This window comes from Musca autumnalis, unplaced genomic scaffold, assembly GCF_047663935.1.
Source record: "Musca autumnalis isolate F117 unplaced genomic scaffold, ASM4766393v1 scaffold_5, whole genome shotgun sequence".
Taxonomy (NCBI): Eukaryota; Metazoa; Arthropoda; class Insecta; order Diptera; family Muscidae; genus Musca; species Musca autumnalis.
Genome location: NW_027412088.1, coordinates 3,327,670 through 3,355,257, shown reverse-complemented (window position 1 = coordinate 3,355,257; position 27,588 = coordinate 3,327,670).

Below are 27,588 nucleotides of genomic sequence, written 5' to 3'. Positions count from 1 at the left end.
AATACCTAATATGAGGGAACCCGTCATATGGGGGCTATACCAAAAACGTGTACCTACGTTGTTAATATTTCGCACAGAGGTTTTCTATCTACGAATGCCAAAATACAACCAAATACGTTGGAAAATGTGTCTGTAACATTTAAAATATATCCCATCGACCGGTACCGTTCAATGGGGTCAATACCAAAACGCGGACCTATATTGAAAATATTTTGTACATAAGTTTTCTATCCGCTGAAAACTCAATATACCAATTTGCAGCAAAATCGATTGAAAAATAAATGTAAAACGTAAAAACGACAGCCGCCGTTACATGAACGCTACGGGAAACCGCGGGCCTATGTGGCCCAATTTGAGCCCCACAATATCCACTAATATAAGAAACATTTTTGCAAAATTTAAGGAATCTACGCCCTTTATTTTAAAAGTTATTAGTAAAGTTCCGCTAAAGTGTTCATATTTCGCACTGTGCAACGGCCCGAAGTTGCTTATAAGTAACTTCCAATATCTGGTTCCACAATAACTCCCGAAGTTTCAAATCTTCGAAAATCCTTAATTCGGAGCTAACAAACATTCCTATCACGAAAAAATAATTTTTAGACACTCGGTTCTGGAGCGGGGCCGAAAGGGTTAAGTGTACAAATTCGAGAAAAACGTCCTGGCTTACAACACAAAAAAATAATTTTTCATCAAGGCAACGCACAATGGCTAAAATCAACGAATTAAAGTACGAGTTGCTTGACCACCCACCTTATTCTCCTGATTTAGCTCCCAGTGACATTTACTTGTTCCCAAATCTAAAAAAATTCCTTGCTGGCAAGCGTTTTACCTCAAATGAAGATGCAATTACAGTTGTAAACCACTATTTTGAAGACCTTGAGGAAAACTATTTTAATCAAGGGATAGAATTGCTAGAAAAGCGTTGGACTAAGTGTATTGAAGTTTCAGGAGATTATATTGAAAAATACAAATATTTTTGAAAAACTAACTATTCTCTTTCATTGATAAGAAGTTTCCGAACCGCCCTCGTAGTACTAAATTTGGATTTGGGTGAACCGATAGATTTGGAATCCTGAAATTTGGAGTGTAGGATTGATGTAATTTGGAAATTCGTACTTATGGGTACGAAAAGTACTAAATGGTACTAAATTTGGTACAATGGGGATTTGGGTGAACTGATAGTACTGGAATTCTGAAGTTTGTAATTGAGATTACTGTTGGAATGTCGGATTGAGGTAGTTTTGGAAATTCGTACTTATGGGTATGAACAGTACTAAGTGGTTCTAAATTTAGTACAATTTGGATTTGAGTGAGCGGATAGAGCTAGAATCCTAAAATTTGTAATTGAGATTACTGTTGGAATGTAGGATTGAGGTTGTTTTGGAAATTCGTACTTATGGGTATGAAAAATACTAAATGGTACAAAATTTGGTACAATGAAGATTTGGGTGAACGGATAGAGCTAGAGTACTGAAATTCGGAATTGAGATTTGTTTTTGGATTATAGGATTGAGTTAGTTTTGGAAATTCGTACTTATGGGTATGAACAATACCAAGTGGTACTAAATTTAGTACAATTTGGATAGAGCTCGAATACTGAAATTTGGAATTGAGACTAATGTTGTAGTGTAGAATTGTGGTAGTTTTGGAAATTCGTATTTATTGGTACAAAATGTACTAAATGGTGATAATTGTTAGAGTTGTATAGTACATGAACTAACTAGTTCAATTGAACAATTCATTGAAAAGAGTGTATGAACTAGATCAGTCGATATAGTTCATTATATATCAATAGTTCACTGATCTAGAATCAGGTCAATGACCGTACGATCAACGAACGAACGATTCACAATCTAGTTCAACATGTCGTTCACAAATTCATAAAGTGACGTCGTCGTCTGTTTTAAATGCCGCCTTTGGAATGTGGTGAGTTTGTTTATGTTTTGGATAAAGGTACATGGAATATAAAGATTTCTACAAAAAAACATATATATGGACATAACATATTCCAAAATGTCGAATCCATAACTTATTCAATGCGCCTTATTTTGGAAAGGAAAAAAACGCATAAAAAGCTTCTTTCGAAATGACAATTTCTACACACACAACATAAGATTTTTTGCCATGAAGGACTTTTTTCTTAATTAATACCAACTTAATCTTTCTGGAATAAAAATATCTAAATGTAATACTTTTTGTTCTGGAGTAGTCTAATTATATGATTATTTATGTATGTATGTATGTATGTATATGTCTGTTTCTATTTGGTGTATGTATGCGCTTTCATCAAGCGAAAGATAAATGTTAAAATTTGGATTTAAGTTCATGGATAGCACTGGAATATTGTTTTTTGGAATTAAGATTACTGTTGAATTGAAGGAGGTTTGGAAAATCGTACTTATGAGTACGAGTACTAAATGGTGCAATGTGGTATTGGACGAACGGATAGAGCTGAACTCCTGAGATTTGGAACTCGTGTTATTATTTGTCAGTGTAGGGTTGAGAATTGTGGTTGTCGAAATACCATGGTAGAATAAGAAAATGTAGCAGCAATACACAGCTGACTAAACTGGGTTGTAACGTTAGTGTCAAATTTCATATGACATTTTATACGTTTATTTCTATTTCGATGCACATTAGGGACATATATTTTTTGAGAAAAAAATATATCATTCGGAAAAAAAACCATTTCCCAGAAAGACTTCTTAATGTCAATGATATGTAACCTCCTCCAAGTTCGAACGATAAGCCGCGCAGTAAATCCCCACTTGTAGAGGCGATACAACGTTTGTTAATATGTGAGGTATTTTGTTAAAATTAAAAAAAATAAAGCCCTAATAAACATGTGCTTCTTTGATTTTTAAAACAAAACATTGAAACAGCTTCTCCTTTTTCTATGAATTTCCAGCGACCCCAAACTTTTCTGCAAGAATTCTACTTTCTGCGAGAATTTATGCATTTAGTGGAATGATGTGGAAACATAAAAATTGAAAATATAACGAATTTTCATTCATGTTTTCCAAAATATTCAACCAAATGTGAAAAATTATTAGTTTTTTAAATTCCAATAATTTATAGACATTTCCTTGTTTTGTTTACAACTACAACTGGCAGTAACGTTACAAACAAAAACAAATTCCTTTGTGGTTGTTGTTCGAGTTGTATTTGTTGTAGTATTAACTTTACTTTATATTTGTTCTACCATGTCGAAATACGTACAATAAGTATACGAAAATTACTAAGTAACACTCAAAATTTTATTTCGTATAGGGGTAGGGATGGAGTTTGTATTTTTTTTTTTTTTTTTTTTTTTTTTTTTTGAGTCAGGGTGAGTGTTTATTTATGCCATTGGTCTATGGAGGTGGTTTAAGAAATATGTACCATAAATATACGATCTAAATTTGGTATCGGGTGTAGGAACAGAGCTGGAATTCTATATTTTTTTTTTAGAATCACTGTTGATGTTTGGGGTTACGATATGGAGATGGCTTTGGAAATACATACTATGAAAAGTACTAAATGGTATAGAATTTGGAACAATTTTTTATTGTGTGAAGGGGTTAGCTAGAATTGTAAAATATATGGCGAAGGTTTCGGAAATTCGTACTTATGTATGCATTTATATGTAAAGTACTGTTACGGAATTAGATTTAACTAATGTCCGTGTAGACGTTGTTTTATTCCCCGATACGATTTGTACCAAATAAAACAGGGTTCGTTTTAGATTACGTTTCTACAATGCTTTATTTACTTTATTACACTTATTCGGAACCGACTTTAATTACTAAGCACCCAGCAAGTCTCTAGTTAGCACGCAGCTATTCTTTAACCGATCTGTTCAGTTCAACGCTTAAAACACAACTACTACGTCATTGCCAGTTCCCCTGTATTTATACCCCAAAGTCTCCCTGTTCTAGAGTCCTCTAGAACACATATGGCAACACCTCGAATCTGTGAAGCGAACACACAGACGCACATTCGCACTAAGCGAACAACCATACTCACATACATACATGGTGAAATACAATTGAACGACAAGCACAGTAATGACGTAATTACAACAACAAACAAATGCAAGAAATCAAAAAAGTGACAAACTAAACAATAATTGCATGACTATGGCAAAATAAAATAAAAGCACATTAATGAAAGGTAAAGTAACATCTAGAATAATGAAGAGAGTTCTACATGGTAGTTGTTGTTGCTTAAATAAAGTAACTGCGTAATAAAAACTTTATGTTACAATTCAAATTTTTAAATTAACGGAAATTAAACTAAATTAACTTAAACCTATCAGTTACATTCGTAACAGTACTAAATAGTACTATAATTGGTTTTGGTGGAGCAGATAGAGCTGGAAATGAGAATCTCGGTTGGTATAAGGAGGTAACTTTTTGAAGCTTATACCCAGGTGTATGAAAAGTACAAAATCTGGTACCATTTTGGTATTGCATAAGCGATAACATAAAGCGTATTTTGATAGTTTTTTAGATGTGCAAAAGAGTACCAGACATTGAAGCACTGATATTGAATGAACTGGTATGTCCAGTGCTCTGAAATTTGTTATACGGATCACTATTGGGATTAGATCAAAATGGTTATGAAAATTCCCACTTAAAATTAATGACATGTTTATACATGTATCATAAAGCTGTAAAATTTGAAATAAGGTCCTGGGTTTTGGTCTGGTATTGTACCATTGCTTTTAGATGAACGCGAAGACGGTTATATTCTATTATTCTAATTTTATTTGGAAACACAGACCTAGGTGACATTTTTTTACAAGAATCATTTTACCTCCTGAGGACAGAAAGCCCTTAATTAAGATACCTCAAAAACTGTGGCTTGCTGTTGATGTATAGGGGTGAGGTACGGCTGAAATCGAATGAAAGTGGTACGAACAGCACTTAAATACAAATAAATATCAATTAAAGTAGGTATTAGTACAACAAAATTTTCAGTGTTAACCATTTCTGTATTAAATATTGTTTGCTTTTTATATTATATCCGCATACGATGTAGCGGGCAGTTTGCTAGTTGTGAATAAATACGATGGCAGTGACTCAAATGACGTTTATAAGATCGTCACAGACAAATCTTGGATCTATGCGTATGAGCCCGAAATAAAACAGCAATCGACAGTGGGGGCCTTCGAAGATGAGCTAAATCCAACGAAAGTTGTTAATGGAAGAAGAACTTCGAAGCTACTGGGCGCCTGTTTCTTCGGCTAAACTGATCATGTGACTACTATATGGTTGAGGAACCTAAGACGCTTAATACTGGGTGGTACACTACAATTTGTTTGGCTGAAATCTCCTAAGAAATTCGAAACACGAACAAGAGAAGTCGAATCATTCTGCATTATGATAATGTGAGCTCTCACACATCGATTCAAACCAGCAGCTGTTTGACCTGACAAAACGTGGAATTGATGGGTTATCCGCCGTACAGACCTTGGAACCCTATGGCTTCATTTGATTCCCACACATCAAGAAAAAACAACAATTGGTTTGAGATCATGAAAAAGTGTATAAATCATGCTGGAGACTACTTGAGAAAACAAAAAACTACTTTTGATGGTAAATATTCTGTAATACCCTCGAACGAGGCCGTTCCCTATAGTTCATACATGTCCCGCAATAATTTCCATCCGACCTTAATCAATGCCATCAATCTTCCCAATACTAAACATTGTCCAACCATTGTACAACATGTAGTTAGGTTTGACGTAAGAAAATAATTCTCATTGTGTTCCTTCCCTAGAATACATTCTGGTTTTCCTGCCCAAAGTTGGCGAATACCGCCGACAAAGTATGAGTAAAACAAACGTGTGTGTACCAGAAAGCCCCATGTCTTTCTTTGAATATCTACTCCTCTCGATTGCATTTCCATTCATCCCATTTCAATCACAATAAACTCTTCGGTATACCCCAATATATATAACCGAAGAAAACAACTTACCTAAGTAAGTGGCAAAATAGTGGCAGCATCTGGAAACTATCTCACAAAATGTAAATTTATGTTAACAAAACAACAACAACAGCTACTCGCTTTTTCAAAAAGCCATGTTTGTTTAACAAATTCCACAGACATTCCAAATATATTCACATACTCAAATATGGTGTCTAGGAAACGAATGTACACACACACGCATACATACATACATATTTGAATATAACACATGGCTTCTTCTTGTGCTTCTGCTTATAACCACAACTGTTGCCATTGGAAAGAGTGTACAAAGTTTCGCCATATTTCCATTACAAACGAAAATGGATGATAAAACTGACGGTCTGCTTTGAAGGAAATTTCGCTCTTCAATTCTCATGAAACATAAATTATTGGCAGCTAATAAATTGCTACCACAATGAAGCCTCCACGAAAATAAAAACCAAAGCTGTCGCATTTTGCAATCGTGTTAATAAATTTTATGAACGCATCAAATTAGATTTTTACCAGAAATAAAAGGAGCTACCGCACGCCAACCAGCCAGCCAGTCAACCAGACTTCCTTGCTTCCCATGAAGTAGTGGCGCGAAATTTTATTGGCTAACAAATTACACAATATTTGGTTGCGCTTCTTCGCTTGCAGGAACCAACAAAATTGTGTTAATGTTATTTATAACACATCTCAATGTTCTTTGCAACCACTCCCCCCACAATTTTACCCGCCAGTTGGTCTCTTTGTTTGCTAAAGAATTTTAATTAATTTTTTTGGTAATGAAGCTAAATCTTTTGGGGGGCTTTGTTGGTGGTATTGGTTTTGTTAGCGCTGTTAAAATCACATAAAAGATTTGCTCAACCTACCAACCAACATTCTGCAATTAATTCACGTCGACGATGTAACAACAATAAATCAATGGCAAAGAATTAACAGAAACATAAAATTGATTCAATGCCACTACACATAAAATAGCGGATATTAAATGACGCTTCATTTATTTGGTAATAAAGCTATAAATGCAGAAGAACGAATTTAGACAGAATACATTCAGTAATATGTCACAAATTATTCATCCATATACAAATTTGAACAAATGAAAATTGAAACAAAACTTTTATTTCACAGACACTGTTGCGTATACTCAACTTCATATAAATTATACGTCTATTGACTTAGGTTTTTTTTATTAAAACAAATCGGTCAAACGAAACTATAGAATATGTACGTACATAAGCAACCCTATTTCCTACGAACATCCATGGAGGTCCAAAGGAAGTCTTGGAATATCCTATATTAGGTCGATACCACTTGTTAAGATGTTGTAAATATAAGGCAATATTTATTTCGCTCAGGGAATTTTTCCGGTAGAAAATTGTGCTTCTAAAAATACTCTATCCTTCAGTATAATTTTCAACATACTTCTCTGCCCACTTTATAAATTGGAAAGAAGTTGTTAATGTTATTTACGTACCTACATATGTATATTAGGTTGATGACTTTTCGACCTTTTTCTCAAAAATGTTTTTCCTGTAGCAGCAATGAATGAAATTTTGCTGAACACGGGAGCGACCGTAATACGCATGTCCGCTTTGGACCCAGAAGCAACGTTGCCGACAATTCTTGATCGGAAATCGTCAATAAAATTTGGAAAATCGTCAACATAGTCCAAAATTAGGTTTGGTTTTGTTTAATGCGAATTTTTGCTGATAGTTATGACAATACAACTAACTACATAAGATATACAACCCAGCGGTGAATCTAACTTAATCACTCGTAAATACCGCCATAAAAAAAGCTTTCACCAGATGAGAGTTTTCCCTATGGTTATCGAGTTTGCAATAATGCAGCAAGGTTAATACACTGCCTGTTTTGAAGGATAGCTGACAGTGACAGTTTTTCGGTCAACCACGTACATTATGGTTGTTGGAAATCGGAAAAATTTTTCATTCAAAACTGACTGACTAACTGAGGGTAGAAAGCTGGACTCCTACATTTTTTCAGAACAAGATAGACGATTTTCATCTAAATACAACCAATCTGACTATAAATGGCTATGAACATTAAAAAAAGCTTTTAGGGCCTGTTTGTTCTATGTCGAGAGAAAATGATTGCGAACGAAAAACACCTAAACTTTGATTTTCATGGTAATATTGACTTTGTGTTTGCTTTAAAACAATTACAAAATTAAAATCATACACGATTTAGTTGTTTTTCTTTCGTTTTCATTTTCGTTCGTCATAGTGAAATAGGCTGTTAAAATCAAGTATACAACATAGTTTTCCTTAAACTCTTTCGTTAAAATTTGATTAAAATGCTCTAAGCCACACGTTGAAACTGTCATACGAAATTTTCACAGCTTTTGGGAGAGAGCGGAAATGAACGCGCTCCTTCACCTTCGCTCTCTCCCTAAAGCTATGAACGTTTCGTATGAAAGTTTTAACGTGTGGCTTTAGAGATATAGTTATCCTGTTTTATTTCATGCAGTTTTGTCTTACGTGAAAAATCGTAATTTCATGCCATAGAATCGTCATGTTCCAATTTTGGGCCAATAAATCGTGAAAAACACGATAAATCGTCAAATTCGGCTACGCTGCCCAGTGCTGTCATAAGACACGCCGCACAGTGGTTCAGAAATCGATTTTACTAGCCAAACCCCCAAGTTTTTGTCGTCACCGATGTCAATTTCTATATGGGATCAGATAGTGAACATATTGAGACAAAGGAAATCAAAAAAATTAAGTCAAAATATTGGAAGGTATGGGCGTGGCATGTTTATAAAGATGAAATTTTTCTCGCAATTTTGGAAATTGCGTCATTTTTTCAAATTTCTGGATAGAGAAATACACTATAGTCTCGATAATCCGGACACCACATGTTTCAACGATGTTCGGATTATCGAATTGTCCCGATTACCGAGTAGTCACAAAAACACATAATTTTGTAAGTTAAAATCATTAATATCGGAGGTTTACTAGGTAATAACCCAACATCAAAGGTAACCGAGCAAATATCACGGGTTGCGACCGTTTAAAGCAGTTTACCTGGCTACCAAATTTAGATCTTTATTTTATTCCTCCAGCGTAATTTAGAGGACATTTCCTATGTATTTTTGTAGAACTTCTAGATCAACTTTACAATTAGTGTATATTTATTCATAGTTTATTTATAGTTTCATAGTCTAGGATATAAACTTCGTGCACATATTGATTTTCAGTGTCCATGGGACATGAGTCTATTACGACTTGAGATATAACTTCAGAATTCAAATGCACTCATCTCATTATTTTAGCCATTTCTATGAACATCAGCAACTGGTAATCGACAAGGTAATCGAAACCAAAAAAAGGTATTGTTTTATATAAATATTATATACTCATAAATGTTGGAATGAGACAATGGAATTTAAATCTAAATATTTGTATAATTACGAGAATACAATACAACAATCCGTAGTTAACGGTGATTTTGTATATGAAAGAATGAAAATAAAAGAAGTGATGCGTTTTTAAGCAATTTATTGCAATTTCTATATAAGAATCATTTTTTTGCCTTAACGAAACAATCGGTAAAATTAAATTGTTTATAATTTCGGTAATTAACGATAGTTAGTGATAAAAAATTAGTCCTTAAGTTCTGCCTCTTCAAGAGTGTTATCAACTTTTATTTAAACTATTTATTCATAATTTTGCGTTTTTATTTTACAGATTTTTTTCGGTAACTCAAAATATGAGTTTGAGAATCTAAAACATCTAAAAACTATGCTATAAATTCCAACTCGTTAAATGATTTAAACATTTCTAGAAAAAATATCATTGGAACACATGACACAGTTCTAAAGGACATTCTCACTAATCGGAGGCCTAAGAACTAATTTCTTTAAAGAAAAGGAACACCCATCGATTTTTAAGGAAACTAGGCTACCCAACACTAGGTTGAAAATACTGTTGCTTATCATAGTTTGACATCGATGGTTGAACGGTAGAAAAACCATTCGACAGATTCAAATAGTTAATTCCATATTGATTGTATGACTGTGTCAACAGTGGCTAGCCAGAAAGACGAGATGTGGACCGAAAACTTTGAAAAACTTAATTTTTCTTATTTATACACCAATTGCTATTGCTAAGAACAAAAACGTCAATGAAATAAATAAGAATCTAATGCTCAAGATAGGAAAAAATATTGATGTCCGGATTATCGAGGTACGAAAAATCTGAGATGTCCGGATTACCGAGTCTACAATGTAAAAAATTCTAGTGTCCGAATTACCGCGTTGTCCGGATTAACGAGTGTCCGGATTATCGAGACTATACTGTAGCTATTTCTCGGAAACTATAACAGATATTGTGCTAATTGCTTTTTGTTAGGTAGGGAGGATTGTTTCGCTTAAAGAACCAATTTCAATAAATTAGTGTAGCGTTTACGCGAAGTGGGATATTTTATTTTTCCTTAGTGAAATTACAAGATTAGTGGACTAGAGCTTTTAGTAAACAGCATGGAACAAAGTTCCGTTTTCGCAAAATGATGCATGAGAGTGTCCCATTTCAGCCGATATGTACGTCCCGTTCCGTCCGTTTAAATTTATTGAAATAACATGGGTAAAAGTGTGTGTTTTTTCCACAATTTGTCATTGTCATTTTTAAAATAGTTTTATGAAAAATCAAGGAGTATTCTTTAATTTTTGAAAAATATACATTTTTTGAAAAAAAAAAGTTTTTTTTTACTTTGTATTGTTTTTTTATTAATGTTTGACGTTTGTTTGGTAACGCAATTAGGGAATGCGAACAACCCTTTCTGCGGCGAGATATGAGCCACCACCGTGGTGCAATGGTATGGATGCGCGCCTTGCACGCTGAAGGTCGTGGGTTCGATTCCCCGGCCAGGCAACATCAAAAAATTTCAACGGTGGCAAAATACCCCTCAGTAATGTTGGCGACATTTCCTGAGTATTTCAGCCATGTAAAACTTATCTACAAATGGTGTCTTAGGACACGCCGTTCGGACTCGGCGATAAACTGTAGGTCCCATATCATTGAGCTAATATGAATCGGGGTGCACTCATTCATATAAGAGAAGACTCCCTTGTCCCGTATGGGATGTTTGTGGAACAATTATTATTATATTATTATATGCTTGACCTTTATTAATAAGTTGGAACATATGAAAAACTCAAAAACTGTCATTTTTTAATGCAAAAGATGAAAAATCTCAAAAACATAACTTTTACCCTGAATTCCTCCGCAACTGTTCCACCGAATTTGATAATTTTTGACGCATGGTTGTGTTATCTGTCAAACAAAAAAATAATTTTGAAAATATCTTTATCCGTTCAAAAGTTACAGAGTTTTGAGCAGAAAAAACGATTCTGAACCACTGTGAGTCGGCGTGCACCCATTGATATTTGAGAAGTCTCCTTTGTCCCTTCGGGGATATTGTGAGAACGTATGTATGTATGTATTGATTAAAATAACGATTATTCCACTGAACAATTGAAATTATATTATTGTAAAAAAAAATATTTACAGCCAGTTTCTGTATGTCGAAAGAAGAATGTGTGCGAATGAACTACGCCCGAACTTTAGTTTTCGAAATAATTTTACCTTTGCTTTTGCTTCAAAACAAAAAACAAATTTGAAAAACACACAAGAGTTTGGACGTGTTTCTTTCGCACACATTTTTCTTTCGACATACAGAAACAGGCTGTTAATTACATAAATCCAGAACGGAAAAGTTTCAAGTCCTATAACTTTATTGAAAGGTCGCATCACCTATGAACAATTGATGTGTGTTTTCCGTTGAATACCTGCTAGGGTCTTCTGGAGCACAAAACGACTGGAAGAGTACGATTGGTGAAAAAAACATGTCGATTCATTGAAAGAAGAACATCGCCAAGGTAAAAGGCAAATGATTTCCAAAGAGGAAAATAACCTCTGCAAACTGGAAATTGTGAGCAAAGCCCAAGTTGGTTACACCTAGTGACAAACCTTTTTGTTCCAATACCATCCACCCATCCAAGCAAAAGAGGACAATGGAAGCCACTGTATCTTGGGAGGATGGAAATGCAGCATAACCCAACAGACATTGTAAGAAGCTTTCTTATAAGCTCCAAGCCGTCGTCCCACTAAACAGCAACGGTGTGCCGACGGCTATCAGCTGAGGGCATTGATGATGTGACAGAAATCACATATCAGTCAGAAATCCCAAAGGCTAAAAGGAAGCTGCTCAGGCGCTGCATCTGGAGAATTGGAGCATGCACTTTGGCAACAAACACCTTAGAAGCTTTTAATATCAGACCGTGGTCCTCTGGAATGAATATATATAAATTAAGTTGGCTGCTTTCAAATTGAAAGATGGGAAAACTCAAACAATTGCAGAAGGGCTCGAGAATGTGGGTACCAATTGTGACGATTTTTGCGTAAATACGGGCTAAATTACAGAGGTTGTAGTTCGACTGCAGCAAATGTTCGAAGTGAAAGTTACCCCACACTCAAATTCAGTATCATATGCCGAATTGCGTTCATTCAGAAAAAAAACTATTTCCCATAAGGAACGACGTCCGAAAGACGTGCCGCAGACTATAACACCGCTTATAAACGCAGTACAACATTTGTTTATATGTGCGATATTTTGTTAAATTTGAAAAAAATGTAGCTCTAATAAACATGTGCTTGTATGATTTCAAAAACAAAAGTCTGAAACAGTCTCTCATTTCTCAATGAAGCAAGAATTCTACTTTCTGCGAGAAATTATACATTTAGTGGAAAATGTAACGAATTTTCATTAACGTTTTTCAAAATATCCAATCAAATGTGAAAAAAAAACTATTTTTTTTTAAATTTCAATAATTTATAGACATTCCTTGTTTTGTTTACAAGTACCGGTGACACTAACGTTACGTTAAGTGATTTTAAAGCTTGGTCCAATTATATAGCTGCTTACAATATTTTCAAAAAGTTGCCTTAAAACAGATACGAATAAAAATTGTTCAAATCATTTTGTGCGTGAGGCTTCTTCTTATTGAATCACCTTATATGAACGATGTCATCTAATCTTAAATAAAAACTCATGAAAATATGATAATAGGATATGAGTTTGTAAAAAGTCATTACCTGATTGCTTAAGTCTGGAGTATTCCCTGATTGGCTTAACTTCATCATTACCTTTCTATACAGAGAGTTATGTTTACAAAACGCACTGGCAGCCTGCAACATTTACTGATCGCTACCAATATCATGATTTCATCCCGGCGAAGGGAATTATCAATTGGCTTTTTCAGTTTTTTAAATGATGATTTTTCTAGTGAAAACCTAAACTCTTTAAGCATCGAGTATTCTCATGTTAATGAGAATGATGGTCACTTTTCGGCTTTCCCAAAAAAACACAAAAACAAAATATTTGCAAGCTGACAGCACGATTCAACTAAGAAATCATCGGTTTCTGTGAGTTGAAGTAACATCAACACAGTTACCTCTGAGTATGTTGTTGGAATTTAAAACAAAAAAACAAAAGTCATTACCCTGATGTATATGTACATATGTATGTATGTGTGTATGTTCCTACAAACAATTCTTGTAATATGAACAGCATCGTACACGGCAAACGCTAATTATTTATTCAACACGATTCATTAGGATATCACGTATCAGTTAGTTGTCTTTGTGATAGATCACAAACACAAACTTCTTCAAATTACATACACACATATGTACATACATACGTGTTGGTGGAGTATTTAATTCCAAAGGTAGGACCTATAGCTGAAAATTCATTGGATTTGATAAGCGTTATTTTATATTTAACCCTTTAAAGTGCTTAATATTAATGAATTTAAGGATAATTTTATATACAGTCGGACCTCGATTATCCGTAATGGTCGGGACCGGAGGCATTACGGATAATCGGGTTTCAAGGATAATGGAGTAACTCTGTCTCTCACATACGTTTAATGAAAAAATATGCGTTCTTGGAAATATTTATAAATAAGAGCAATTATGAATATTATGTGAAATATACAAGATTGAAACTGTTCTAAAATAATTCATTTGTCCATTGAACTTTGGTCGAATGACTTGTAATCCTGGATCATAAAGATTTTCAGGGTTAATCGGTATAAAATGAGCGAAAAATTCTGTGTTTTCCTTTCCCGAATATTGGAGGTTTACGGATAATCGATTCCGGGATAATCGAGGTTCGATTGTAATTTAAATAAATAAGTTACGACAACAATTACATTGGTATATAAATTATGCTATGTTCTAGAATCTGCAAACTTATACTATTCTTGAATTTTTGACAATTCATTCCTTTATAAATTAGTCCAAAATTTTTAAAAATTGTAGGTTCTTGCCGGTCCTTTGACTCGGACACGAACGTTTTTAAATGGTTTTATTTAGCTCACCCCGTTTGTTTTATTCAACCGAGTCAACCGATTAATCTGAAATTTTGTATACACTTTGGATTTTGGTGACAATACAATTATATTTATTCATTATCATTATAAATTCAAGATGGCGGCCGCTACAAAATGGCGGATAACGTAGGTTTTATCAATCCCATCAATATGGGTATCAAAAGAAAGGGCTCAACAAGCAGAATACAATATACTATAAAAAATTTAAATCCAAGATGCCGGCCGCTACAAAATGGCGGATAACGTAGGTTTTATCAATCCCATCAATATGGGTATCAAATGAAAGGGCTCAACAAGCAGAATACAATATACTATAAAAAATTGAAATCCAAGATGGCGGCCGCTACAAAATGGCGGATAACGTAGGTTTTATCAATCCCATCAATATGGGTAACAAATGAAAGGGCTCAACAAGTAGAATACAATATACTATAACAAATTGAAATCCAAGATAGCGGCCGCTACAAAATGGCGGATAACATAGGTTTTATCAATCCCCTCAAAATGGGTATCAAATGAAAGGTTTCAACAAGTAGAATACAATTTACTATGCAAAATTGAAATCTAAGATGGCCGCCGCTACCAAATGGCTGATAACAATTTTTTATCAATCCCACCAATATGGGTATCAAATAAAAGGGCTTGACAAGAAGAATACAGTGCAATATACAGTACATCTTATACACACGAAAGTCATACAGTTTCCAGCTAAGTACAATTACGGGACGGCTGAAAGAAGAATGTTGCCTTTAATACTATCATGGGCTTCTACTATACATAAAATTCAGGGCAGCACTGTGGATCACGCAGTCGTATACTTAGGTGCGAAACTGTTTGAAGAAGGTCAAGCCTACGTGGCTCTTAGTAGAGTAAGATCTTTGCAGGGACTACGTATAGAGGAGTTGGACTGCAATAAACTAACGGGCAAGAAACCTTGCAATAATGAAGCACTAAACGAATTAAACAGAATGCGAAATAAAAACTAGAAAATAAAAATAGGTAAAAAAAACTTTTTAAGTTAAACGGTTTTATGTTAAACATACATTGCAATGTTTAAGATAAATGTACTAATAAAAATAGGTAAAAAAAACTTTTTAAGTTAAACGGTTTTTTGTTAAACATACATTGCAATGTTTAAGATAAATGTACTAAAAACCAAAAAATAATAAAATAGATACAGTCGTGGGAATTATAAACATATGCATAGACTAGACTAAAATAAAACCGTGGGGCACGTCAATTGTCTACAATCGTTGATTAAAATGTTTGTTTTGTAATGTTACACTATAATTAGGCAGTTGTTCAACCGACAACGATGGACGTGTGATAAGTAGGGCTAGAATGTGGAAACAAGCTAGCAAGCTCGATTATAAGCAAATTTTAGGGTTTCATAGTGGTGAGCGAGTAGTACTTTGTCGATTAAAGACAAACTACGAGCAGTGAAACGCTTCCTCGCCAGGCAGCAGTGTGAATGTCCAACGATAAACTAGTTGAAACATCTCTTTTATTTACATGGAGTGTATAACTATTGGAATTTCCATGAGCAAGAAATAGTAAGTAATTTCCTCACCGTCTGCGGGCCAACTGCCTAACGACGAATTAAACGATTCTTCTATCGCACATTAAGTCGATAATTTTTAGACAATTGACGTGCCCCACGGTTTTATTTTAATCTAGTCTATGCATATGTTTATAATTCCCACGACTGTATCTATTTTATTATTTTTTGGTTTTTAGTACATTTATCTTAAACATTGCAATGTATGTTTAACAAAAAACCGTTTAACTTAAAAAGTTTTTTTTACCTATTTTTATTAGTACATTTATCTTAAACATTGCAATGTATGTTTAACATAAAACCGTTTAACTTGAAAAGTTTTTTTACCTATTTTTATTTTTAAATGAATGTGTCATTTCTACACCAATGATACATGAATGTGTCGCAAGGGTCGCTCAATAGGCTTACGAAAATTAACTTGCTTATTGAACACTTCAAATTAAAATCGGTGTTCTTCCCAACTTGCAGTCTAATTCAATATGATTTTTACTCGTCCCGTATTGTATATAAGTATATATGTTTTATGTTTCCATCATTCATTTATTTCTCTGAGCCCCTTTCGCAACCAAACATTCGATACCGCTTGCCGAGCATCAATAAAAATAGGTAACAACTATAATTTGGTGTTCTTTTTCTTCCTATCTGTGTGCTTCATTTGTTGTTGAAATGAATCAAGATTTGCAACGAAATGAAATGTTGTTGGCTATAAAATGTAGGAATCCCATAAAAGCACTTCATCATTTTTCACCACAATATCTATGTGCGAGCATGTGCGTATATCCGGACGTTCGGACGATTAAGATAAACTCCTCTCACGTGCTGATGCTTAAAATCATGTAATTGTGTTAAACTTGAAGTTTATGAGTTGGCAACGCCATGACTCAGCTCAAAGACGTCGGTCGTGTGTTCGACAAACTAAAACAATTTGTTATTGCCTATCTAACGTTTGAATCTATGAATGAAAAAGAAGAAACAATCAACTGTTTTTGGAATTGGGATAATTATTAAAAAAAGGTTTCAATTGTAATAGAACATATGAAACATGCAGTTAGAACATTCGGAAAAAGTAAGAATTGTTCAGTTGGTTAAGGACAGAATTTATATTTTTTATCCATAAATGTAAAGTTTTATTATTGTATTAGTTCCGTATTCCAATAGTCCCGATCAACACTAGAGCGATTTCATTGAAAAAATTTCGTGAAATAATGCGTTCTTATATCGAGTGCCGTACTAAAGCAATTTTATGAAATTGCTGTAGTGGGGAACTCAACCTAAGTAGGCCTAATTCCATGAAATTATTTCATTGAAATCGCTCTAGTGTAAACCAGGACTTACTTGCGTAAATCGTTAGTTTATCGACCATAATCGCTTAAAATTGTGGAAAGTAAAAAAAAAACTTTATTAACGATTGTCGTTAAATAGTGAAAGAATAGAACTACTGCTAAATTTAGTCCCGATTTTTTCTAAAATTCAATTCAGCCCCATTAATGCCCGTAATTTCTACGCTTAGTTATCTATGAGTTCATAGATATCCCCCGTGTAAGCAAAATTTCATAATTTCAATCCATATGTAACGTTACCGGGTCGAAAACGGCCGTGTTATTTACACCAAGGATTTTGTCTGGTTGTTCGTTGCCAATGTGTTAAAAACTGTAAAACACTTATATGTGGCAATGTTTTTACGAAATCATGAATGAAAATCACCAATGTTACCATATGTTTTCAAAATTTACACGTCTCGGTGAATAGCACGTAGAAATTACCAAACGCGTAGGTAAGATAACTAATAGGTAGCTACCTACCCGGTTACCTAGGGCTAGAAATTACGGGCATAACATGGCTAAACGTATAGAGTTATAATGACACCATTGGACAGGCCATGCTATGAAAATTAGCAATGATTCGCCCACTAAATTGGCACACAAACACGGTTCACAAGCCTGTATACGCAGGCACAGTGTGTCTAAAATGTATTTTTTAGTGTCAAAAATCAATATTTTTTAAACGGATGAAGATATAGCTATAGAATTAGGAAGATATGTTTATCAAATTAAGATCTTTTATTTTACAGAGTTACAAAAAATCATATACTTATAAATTTATTGCCTCAAAGCGGACGGTATAGTTATAGGGTGGATACATCAAAACGTGGACCTATACTAGCAGGAAAGCTCCTTCCTCACTAAGATCCCAAAATGTCAATTTTCAACCAATTTGGTGCAAAAATGTGGACAGCAACACAAAAAAAGTCTTAAAATAGTAGTTACCGTTATATGAGGGCTATGTCAAAAGGTGGATCTATATTGAAAATTTTGATTAGAATATTTTTTACTCGTAGAAAAGCTTATATTTCAATTTTTAGCTAAATCGGTTGACTATTGTACATAAAATTCTGGAAATACATAAAACCGGGTGATGTCTAATCCACGGCGTCGCAGTTGGTCGCAATTAATCTATGGAAAACTTTATAGTTCGAGAGCTTCTCTAAATTTGTGTACCATCAGAACAGTGGAACCTCGTGGAACTTTTTACTTATATCCTATTGAAAAAAGTCTAATTAAAAATATACACGTAAAAAGGTTTCAAAACAAAAAAGACCCCTCTAACATATGTCCCAAACATATTTTGCAGCAAACATATATTTGTTTGCAATCAGTCGCAAACAAATTAATGTTTGGGTGCAAACAAATTTATATTTGGGTGCAAATAAATATTTGTTTAGATATAATATACATAAATACAAACCCAAAAGCCACAAAAACAAATGCATGCACCAGTGGGCGCTTACTGAGAGCAACCCTGCAAGCATAAACTATCGCGGAAGTGACTTAGGCGTATCGCCCAGGGCGATGAAAACAGTCGCGGCGATAGTCGCGGAAGTCACCCTGAAGTATCCTCCGTTGTGAAGAAATGAACCAACCCGGCGAGTCTTCTTGGAAGTCACTCCAGCGGCACTTCTAGAAGATCATTTCCACGATAGTTCTTGGAGTTAAAAAAATGTTTTTTCTATTTATTTTTATTTAAATTTTTTTATTTTTTTTTCTTCTTCTGTTCATTTGGCTTTAGGTCAGTAGAAATAAAAAACATAAAGTTTGTTTTTTAATGTTGATTTATGTTTCCGATATTTCGACTATCATCGATAGTCATCATCAGGGAGTTGTTGGATGGTTTAGTTATTCTCTGAACTGAAAAATCAATATTTTTTAATGTTGATTTATTTTTCCGATATTTCAACTATCATCGATAGTCATCATCAGGGAGTTGTTGGATGGTTTAGTTATTCTCTGAACTTAACACATCTTCTTTTATTGACAAGAGTTTTCCAAGAGCTTTTTTATTTTTATGTATTTTTTAATTTTTTTATTTTTTCTTTTAGAGAAAGTATTCTTTGCAATCTCCGCCTTCATTATTTTTGTCATTTTAAAAATGTGATGTTTTGTTGCCTGACTTGGGAAGCGAATCCGGGCTTTCAGAGTGCAAAGCGAGTATGCTTACCACTGCACCACCGTCTCATATAATCATCAAATAGACAAATGTTCTATATATGTTCAAATGTGTTGAATCATTAAATAAATGTAAACAATCGCCATGAAAGTCACTCAGAAGTCACTCTGAAGTGTCGGCATACGCGATAAAAGGTAATCACAATAAGGCTATGGAAATTGTTTGTGTAATTCGCCATCGATCTTCCTTGGCGTGTCTCCGGAGTGACTTCCTAAGCGAGGGAGTGAGAAACTCACTTCCAAATGCTGGCAGGGAAGGGAGCGTAAATCTCAATGTAAAACACATTGAAATGTATGCTCACTCGCTCTCAGTAAGCACTCACTGGCTATCTCTAACATATACACACATTTATAAATGGAGGTGGTCTATTGAAATGCATAGAAATACAAAACACAAAAACAACAACAGACACATAGGTACATAAAAATTCCAAAGAAAATTTCCTCAAAGTTGAAATCATTAGCGAGAAATTGGTATCTGGAATTAAATGATTATATAATGTAATAAATATTTCATATATATAGTAATTTCAAATATACATATGTATGTATATGAACAAGTATTGATGTAATTACCAATATTAAATGCAATTTCTTCCTTGACCAATAGAATATTTCCATTTTTGATTCAATTTTAAAATTTCCAATTAAGAAAAATCCTCTCCCCACCCATTAAAAATATGTTCTAACATAAAAAATATGTTGTTACCCAAACAAATAAAATTGAGATATGTTACAAAATGTTGCAAACATATATTTGTTTAGACACACACAAATTATTTTTGGATCCAAACATATATTTGTTTGCAACCAGTCCCAAACAAATATTTGTTTGGATCCAAACATATTACTAACTTACATTTTTCTACTTGTAGGTGCCGTTAAGGCTTAGGAACATAAGAAGCCTCGCCTGCTTGTTTCTGATAAAATAATAAAGAAGGCCGACCCAATTATCGAACTAGGTTGCCCTTTTCTTTTTTATTCTTTTATCAGAAGCAGGCGAGGCTTCTTATGTAAACAAAAATTCTTTGCTTTTCTTTCAATTCCCGGATAATAAAGGTTTACCTGTATTTCATATAAGCAACACACAATTAATTAGATAAAGCCTTTAAACAAAAAAACATTGTTGTCACAAAATATTGAATTTGGACACAATGCATGAGGTAAATTGAAACAAGTGACCAATAAAATGATAATTAAAAGCAAAATATTCAAAATTGAAGAGATATAGAATTGGATCTGAAGGAGTTTAAATCTATTCTGTGTCGGACGCCATTAGCAAGTAAGATTTATGAATTTATGTTGAAATTAGCAATGACAAAATATCCGTATATTTTACATGATGTCCTTAATTTAATACCATTTGTTTGTCCTAATTTCTAAAATTCCATACTGTTATCAAAAAATTTGTATTATTAATTCATACTAATTACTCAGTATCTCACCCTCGTAATCAAATATAAATTCACAGCATATAGCATAACACTCAGATGAGTTTGCAAGACAATTTAACCCCAAAAACAATCAATAAAACTACACAATAAAGTAAAGGCATGACGGAGGTGTGTTCTTGTAGCCTTGGCTTGTGTTGGTAGCTAATGTATGCCTTTGCCATCAACATTTACTCAAGGTAACTGTAACCAAACACAAGCAACTACCTTTTGCAACGACGGAACAACAACAGCAGCAATGAAATAAAACGAAACACAAAGGTGATGAGGTCGACTGCTGTCTACGTCTCATATTATAACCGAGCAAGAAGAGAGAGATTGAGTTTCAACGGTGTGTGTAATGATTAATTGCAATAAAACACTCATGATCCCGAAAATGATAAATGACGTTTTGTCTTGTCGTTCGTCTCAAAAGATATTCGTGTTTCGCACACATACACAAAGGCATGAACACACACACACAAGCATTTTCTACTGCTCTACTCTGTTTGAACTACTCGTTAAGTGAGCTGCACCATAGCAGTGTTACAGTTAGTTAGTTTGTTTGCCACCATGTACATATGTATGTATGTATGTGTGTGTGCACATGAGCATTAACGTATTCATAACTTTCATTGCAGCACACGTTCAGGATACATTGGAGTACATGTCTTGTGATGCCTTCAAGGCAACAGTAGCAAAAACAACATGAAACGAAATCCTATTCCCCACCAACCAGCTAAATGATGTCTTCTACTTCTTCATTTCATTCAGTATACATCCCCTCGTCCCTTTCACGCAGAAGCAGCAGCAGCGTAACGAACGCGTCCGGTGTACGTGACGCTGTAGTTTCTTTGGCTGAAAATAAATGAGGCAACAACTAACAAAACTCCATAAAATGTTAACACAACACTAAAAATTATATGGAAACACAAACCTTCCCTTGGCTACAACCAGCTACCGGAAGGACAAACTACAAATCGAAAATAAGGAACATCCAAGCCATATCAAACAAAATTTGGGTTGACTCTATTCTTATTAAAATTTAAATTGGGAAGGAGTTTCAAAATTTAAATGGAATCATATGACAATAACAATTTTATATAGTATATTTTGAGTGTGCTACCATGTTGACGTACATTTATTTTTTAAATCTCGCAAATAATTACTTTAGACTGTATATTTTGTATCAGGATTGAGTTCTAACTAAGTCGACTGAAAATCTTATACACACGTACAAATATTTATTCGAATTCCAGCATCATTGCTCTAATATTTTATTAAAATAATAACGTATGTTTATTAGTGTGGAAAAGTTGCCATTGTTCAACGTTAGGTGAGTCCCAACTCATTTAACGATGTCTGGACTCAGAATTAGGGAGGTGATAGCGTTGTTTCTTTTGGATGATGACTTATATTTTGTTGTCTTTTTTTTGCAGTTCTACGATTACATTTTAGTTGCTAAAATAAAATTTTGTGTGTAAAATTATTTTTATTACACCAGTGCACAATGGAAAATTTTACGAAAAACCTGGCCAAAACTCTATACATACACGCAGAAAAATATATGTTAGAAATATGTTTGGATCCAAATAAATATTTGTTTCCAATCATAATTTGTTTGTGTCCAAACAAATTTATGTTTGCTAACTTTTGTAACATATCTCAGTTTTATTTGTTTGGGTACCAACATATTTTTTATGGGTGGATAAAGTATTTTTGTCAAAGAGAGTAACAACAGAACTCTCGCTGCTGCGGAATGCTGTTTTATAATAAAGAGCTGTGTGTATGGTGTAATTGAAGACGAGGACGGAAGGGTAAAAAAGTTTGTTTTTGCTTTGGTGGTGTGTATGCGGCCAAAAACGTGTGTTTCGTGCTTTGTTGTTATTAACCAACGTAGCAAGCGAAGAGGAAAAGAAAAAATTGCATGAATTATGTTGTTTTTTTTAGTTTTCTAAATACAATCCTTGAGTAAAGACGGTAAAGTGAGGGAATAAATCAGTGTTTTGTGGTTTCTTAAAGAAATGGTTTTTTGGTAATTTAAATGCCCATTACATTTTATAATTGGAAATTTTATAATTGAATCAAAAAGGTGAAGGGAAATATTTTATTGGGCAAGGAAGAAATCGCATTTAATATTGGTAATTACATCAGTAAATTTTTCGCATATGTACATACATACATATTTGAAATATAGATAGATATAGATTTATTACATTATATAATCATTTGATTCCAGATGCCGATTTCCCACTGATGATTTCAACTTTGAGGAAAATGTGTTTTATTTCACAACTAAGGAGAAGCGTTCAACGATGTTTCTATATATTTTTTTCTTTTTAAAAGTGTGACTTTTTATAAATTATTTAAGTTATGTATTTCTTTGGGTGTTTTTATGTACCTATGTGCCTGTTGTAGAGTTGTGTCGTTCATGAACGAACCGGTTCCAAGGAACGATTCCGTGAATAGAATGAATGGATCCGTATCCAGCACATTCATTTATGTCGTTCATTTAGATCCCTAATGGCCAAGACATTGCTGCTTACAAACTTAGCAACAGAACCACCATAATTAGTTTTGCGCACAAAATCTACTTACACAAGCTGCGTTACCGCAAGCATCACAAATTATCATACACAACACAATCAATCATTCAGTTAGCTGATATCGTTCAATAGGTCATATCGTTCTGTAGCTCATGTCGTTCAGTAGATCATATCGTTCATCTCGTTTTGTAGCTTCTCTGGTTCTTTTTGATTCTTTCGTTCATATCAGGGATGGAAAATTAAAAATTCCAAAAAGTACTAAAATGGTACTTTTTTTATTGAAAAGATACTTTTTTCATTATTTTTTGAGAAAAAATAAAAACATTACTCAGTAAAAAAAACAGCAAAGGCTTACATATATAATGAAATCTGAAGAATATTTGAAAATCGTATACATTTTTATACCTCCCTAATTAACTTTGCTTTGTAATACATCAAAATATATTTGTGTGAGACGTTTTTCTATATTTTGAAGGTTACACCCACATTACATACATAAATGGTTGAAATTTGGTATTTAGTCTTCGTTGAGGTTACAAAACTCGTATTATCCCATTGAAATAACTGAAATGAGGTATTTTGTATTCGATATGAGTATAAAACATTCCTATAGACAATCGGGTATAGATGCGTGTTATCCTAGTGCTGACAAATCATCGATAGTCCGACTTTCGTTTTGTTCGCTGTCGTAAATCGTTTATATTGAACACTAATAAAATTATTATTTTTTTAAATAATTCGTAACAGATTGCCCAAAAACATGCCTTGGTGAGCGATGTCAACTTTGTTTTCCGCCAGTAATCAAAGCGATAGTCGGACTCTCGATAGCTTGCCAGAACGAATGTAGCCCACACCTTCAGATTGGAAGGTACTACAATACCGCTCCATGTAAAGTCTTTTATGTGACTAGTCTACTTTAGTGACTGTAACTTGGTATTTCGGTTTCTCAATGGATGGAAGAACTCCACGAAGAAAAGGTTCACATTTTGGTATATTCCCAATATGAAGGTACACACATTTTGCATATTTAACAATTTTAATCATGGAAGCAAAGTGTGAATTTTGCATTTAATGTTTCAAATAAAATTTTTCAACCAGTGGGACTAGAGTATGTGAAATGGTACTGAATTGACCGCGGGGGTACTTCGGTACTGAAATGGTACTGAAAAAAGTACTATTGTACTGAATTTTCCATCCCTGGTTCATATTCAAAATCACCACCACCACGTTCAGAAAACAACCACCATTCTTTGCACATAAACAAACTCACACAATCTGCGTTAACGCAAGCATCACAAACTGACACACACAAAACAATCAATGTAAGAAGAGGAACCATGAACGATATTCAAAAGAAAATGATGGACTAAAATAAAATGTTTTATTGAATGAAAAAGAGCCAACGAACGAAGTGAACGACCCGGATCTTTTTGGTGAACGGAATGAAAAAGATCGATCCTGTGGTTGCTTTTGTTTTTTGTATTTCCATGCATTTCAATAAACCACCACCAGTGAGCTCTTACTGAGAGCAAGTGAGCATACATTTCAATGTGTTCTACATTGAAATTTACGCTCTCTTGCTCTCAGTAAGTCCACTGGTGCACTTGTTTGTTGTTTGTTTGTACATACATATATTATCAATCAATTATATGTTTGCCTCACAATATGTTTGGGACATATGTTAGAGAGGCCTTTTTTCCTCCGTGTATTCTTGGGTCCTTATGTTTTTCGGGTCGCTGGTTTCTTTTTTCATATTTTTTAATCCTCAGACGGTCATTAAGGGGCCTTTTTGGTCGCTTCTCGTATAAAATGATATAGTATCAGATCAAAATATTCTACAAATTTGTTCGCAATCAATTTTTACTATAGGCCCTAGATTTTTTACTATAGGCCATGGAATACACCAAAACTCAATATCTTACCTAAACTACAGAAATATCCTAATTTTAAAAACACTTTTTTAGAAGAACGGCGTCAAAGACAAAAATGTTATCCGCTAAATTTCACTATAAGTCAACAAAGAAATGAAATCTCTATTTGCATTACATACCAAGGAAATATAGGTATCAATTTTGTCAAAAACTTCTAAAGAACTCTTTCCTTTTTATAAAATGATAAGGTACACAGCCCATCTCGATCTTACTCACAACTATTTTCATCATTTATTGTGAAAATTGACCTAGAAAAAAACAATAAGTACGAACATCAATTATTAAAAAACGCGCACTTCATTGGCGACACTGAACATTTTTTTATTCCCCCTTGCTAAACAAGAAACTTATATATTTTTTTATAACTACATTTCCCTTAAATCTTTATAAGATTATTCGGCTCGGATGCCAATTCTTGTAATTCCCGAGCTGAAGTTATGTGATCATCAATTTATTTAGTTTATTGTCCGGCTGGTATAATAATTCCTAATCCATTTTTAAAATCTAAAAATTAAGCAGTTTTTATGATTTTTAAGATAAATTCTTAAATAAAACAACAAAACAAATGCTAACATATTTTTTTTTAATTTTCTGGTAAAATAACAAATGTTTCACATTCGTATAAAGGAAAAATGAAAAAATTAAAAAAAAAAAAAAAACAAAATAAGAAAAAAATGGTAATTATTCGAATCCCACTATCAAATAGGACATACAATTTTTGTAATTAATCGTAGTTTAATACAAAACAATTTCAAGAAAATCGAAGAGTACAATCATTGATAAAAATTGATTTTTAATATTAAATCGCCAAAAATTACAACCAAGCCCACGGTGCAATTTTTTCTATTTTTTATTAGATAACTGATAAAGAAACAAAAAACACAAAAAAGTTTTTTCTATTTGGACCAATATTAAATAAGATATGATTTTTTCTTTGCATATAGATTTTACAGAGTTCGACTTTTTCAGGGCATGATATCCATGGAACCTTTAGTCAAAAAAATCTGAAGATATACTGAAATATTTTGCTAAGGAGCAGCATCAATACAGCAAAAAATAAAGGAAATCAAAAACAACTTTTTGCAAAAGTGTCCGATTTCACTCAGAAATCCCCATATATAAAGCAAACTTTATGTCCCCAATTTGTTTGCCACGACTGTAAATTCATACACATATACATATGTACATATAACAAACAAAATAATGCGAAAAAGTGGACCAATAACACACCTTACAAGTCACTGATATTTGATTAGAGAAACATGATTTGGCCATTTCATGGGCAATTGAAATGACAGGATTATCAATGAAAGAGCAACACCTGCATGCCAGCCAGCACAGATATGGGGGAAGAGTCTCAAAATAATCTGAGGTGACTTAGAGTTGTTGTCATTCACTACAAATCTTCAATTCCCATCACTTTGCTTTAATTCCTCGGGAAGAAGGAAACACTATGACTAAACTTCTTGGAAACATCTAAATCGTCTTCAGTGATTTGGCAAAAACCTGCTGTGCCTAGCCCCAGTGCAACTTCAGTAGCAGAATGAGAAAATAGAAACAGTAAATAATAATGACATTGCAATGTAGCAATACATTTAACATCTTAAATACAGAAGAAACCTAGAACTTCATCTCCTCTATGCAGACACACAACCGCAGATTCGTTAAACTAAAACCATTTATATAGGTAGGAAGTTTCTATGTTCACAAAATGAAAACATCTTCGTCATGTAATGCATTTGAAATTCAGGAATCCAAAGACTATGCTCATCTTCTTGACTTATTCAATTCAGTTGCTTACTCTGGATTTCGAGTGCAGAAGAACGAAAAAGCAAATAATTACCTTAAATGTGCAGCAACATAATGTATCAATCAGAGTAGAAATCGAATATATGATACCCTACACCACCACACCATAATGCTACTAAGGTAAGTAGTCTATTATTATACCATCCACCATAATATGGAGGGTATAATTAAATTTGTCATTCCGTTTGTAAGACATCGAAATATTCGTCGGAAACCCAAAAAAGGATATATATTCTTAATCAGCATAAAATTCTAAGTCGATATAACCGTGTCCGCCTGTCCGTCTGTTGAAATCAAGATACAGCTCGCACTTTTTATACCCTCAGCATTTATGCTAACGAGGGTATATACTCGTACACTTTCATACGGGCAAAATGTGCCTCATAGAAATAATGGTTTTAGACCCCAAGTATGTTTGGACGAAATGTGTTTCAGACAATTTGGAGTTGATTTAGCCA